Here is a 2,612-nt window from a genome sequence, read left to right on the forward strand (position 1 = left end):
GCCATTTCTTCTTTCATTTTTAATTTAACATTTGAATTATCTGTGTGTGGCCGGACATTTCTAATATTTTACAATTTAATCAATCTAGGACAGTTAGTTTGCCTGAAGAATTTACTATTTTTACATTTCTTAAATAAAAAATCTGCAGAAAAGCAAATGTAAATGCAAACTCATGAAACTTTTAAACATCTGGAAAAACACGAAGATCATAAATAATTTGGAGGGTAAGAAAAATATCAAATATAAATAATCAGATCACAGTTTATAAAAATAGTGTATATGTGGAGGTGTCTGCGCTACCAACTTCCATGCATCAACATTGATTTAAATTTTTCGTTTTCTGAAGTGAAATAACTCTGTCCTGATTTTGTGGTTCAAAATCCAGATTTTATGTTTTTCTTCCCCCATGTAGCCATTTTTGACCCTCTTTTATCTAAATTTACAGCCTTTTGTTTTACTTGGAGCATATAAAAATATTTCAGGAGTAGACATTACACAGGTGAAATGGATACACTTATACATTTTTTTATCCTGTTTAGTTTTGACAAAATAACTTGCTCTTCTAGAAAAAAAGAGTAAACATATAAAAATATTTTAAAGACATAAAATATATACTAATAAAAATGGTAAAACTATTTAAAGCATTTAAACTAATTATATGTGAGATTTCAATAGGATAGTTCATTAGTCCAATCCTTGAAATAATCCCAAAGCGGCATGAATTCCTCTGCAGAATGAATGTCTATAGAGAGTAATCCATGGAAGACAGACAAGCCTCTTGTCATCTGTAGCCTTAATCCATTGCCTAGAGCATGAAAAGTGCCCAGGATAACAAGTGTGGGAATCAGTAAAACCAACATTATTTTTGGATTTTATTTTCTTAACAATACTGGCTGATCAATAGGCTTGCGGAAACTGACAAATACAATAAGATCTGTTTGATGAGTCAATCTAGTGAAGTAGAGAGAATTCCTCCTTCCTTTTCCCCATTCTCCCCCTCTTTAAATCCTCCTGGTCCTCTTCCTCCTTCTCCACCTACATTCACACAAGCCACACATTCAAAGGCAGAGAGGGAGAGAGAGAGAAAGAGAGCGCGCTGTGCTTTCTCTGTTGGTCTGTAGACATTAAGTAATGAAAGCTGTAGTGACAATGCTTAGATCATTTTCTTAAGAATACTAAGCCACTTTCAGTAGGTGTTTATGTTTTTAATTGTGAGACTCACTCTCTCCCTTCAATCAAGAAGTTTCCATACTATTGAAGTTGAGTCTCTGGATTCCAAGTGCTGTATCTGGAGGTGGGGGGTGGGGAGCGGTGGTAGGAGAGGGTAGGGCAGAATCAGTTGGGGAATAAAGGAGAGAAAGTTCTGTTCTGTTAACTTTTTTGTACGTCCCCTAAAGATTCTTATAAAAATATCAGCTTTGAGTAAAACTGAACCAAAAATAAGAGAGAAAACTGAGAGGCCACAGACAACTACTTGTTTCAGAAGGAAGAACTAATGGTGTTCGTATGACTGCCTGAACACATGCCTATGCGAACCACAGAAAATTTAGTAACCCTTCAGCAGCTCATGAAGACACGGAGATATTCTTTTCATGTTACTCCTTGACACTCAGCAGGGACTTTTGTGAACTTTGTCATCTTCCGCTGCCCTTTAAACCAAAACTAGGGAAGTGTCTTTAATTAATGAGATGTGATGCATTAAAAATGTTAGCCAGAGCATTCCAGAAGCTGGAAAACCATAGATGTTTTTAAATTCTGAGTATCCTTTTGAGAATCCCCCGTTGTAATTTATAATTCTCAGAGGACCTATATTTGTCTTGAACTGATTGTTGGAATGGGCTTTACTAGGAATGTCTTCCCTGAAATTGCAGTGGGACAGAGGAAGGGGGTGGTTGAGCCCAGGGGGTTTGTTGGGAGGCGGGAATGATCTCTAACAAGGCTTTAAAACCTTCAGTGGTTAAAGTTGTATTGATGAGGATATATAGACACACACACACACACACACACAAAATGCACAAGTTCAACAGGATTGTATAATGAGCATGAATTGTAAATTTTGTAGGTAGCAGAATTCAGATTTTTTAAATCAAAATTGCACCCAAAAATGGCTATAAAACAACGCTTGCCTTGGGAAGTAAATTTATAGCTACATGCCTTTCACAGGCACGCCGGAGGGTTCTGCTCCCGGCTCTAATCTCTACGAGATGTTTTTTGCATGTGTTGTGTGACAGGAGGGAAGGGGAGTGGGTTGAGCTCGCCTGTTCTCCCATTGTCAGCCAGTCTAGTGAGTGTTGGGGAAACCTGTCTGTGGGATCTTGTGTCATCTCCCCCTACATGCGTACAGGAAAAGTCCGCGCTGCTCACGGTCTCTCTCTCTCTCTCTCTCTCTCTCTCTCTCTCTCTGTTTCCCTTTCATTCTGCTTCCCCGGAGCCGAATGAAGCAGGGAGCAGGATTAGAGTCTGCCACCGGCTATCAGAGGAGCTTAGATAAAAGGAACTGCTTCTTAAGCACCACTGCAGCAGACCTTGTTAATTTTTTTTTTTTTTTTCTTTCCACACAACAGTTGTGCCTCATTATCCGGTGCCTGGCTCGGAATTTTTTTTTTTTTTTT

Source organism: Mandrillus leucophaeus, unplaced genomic scaffold (assembly GCF_000951045.1).
Source record: "Mandrillus leucophaeus isolate KB7577 unplaced genomic scaffold, Mleu.le_1.0 Scaffold50, whole genome shotgun sequence".
Classification (NCBI taxonomy): domain Eukaryota; kingdom Metazoa; phylum Chordata; class Mammalia; order Primates; family Cercopithecidae; genus Mandrillus; species Mandrillus leucophaeus.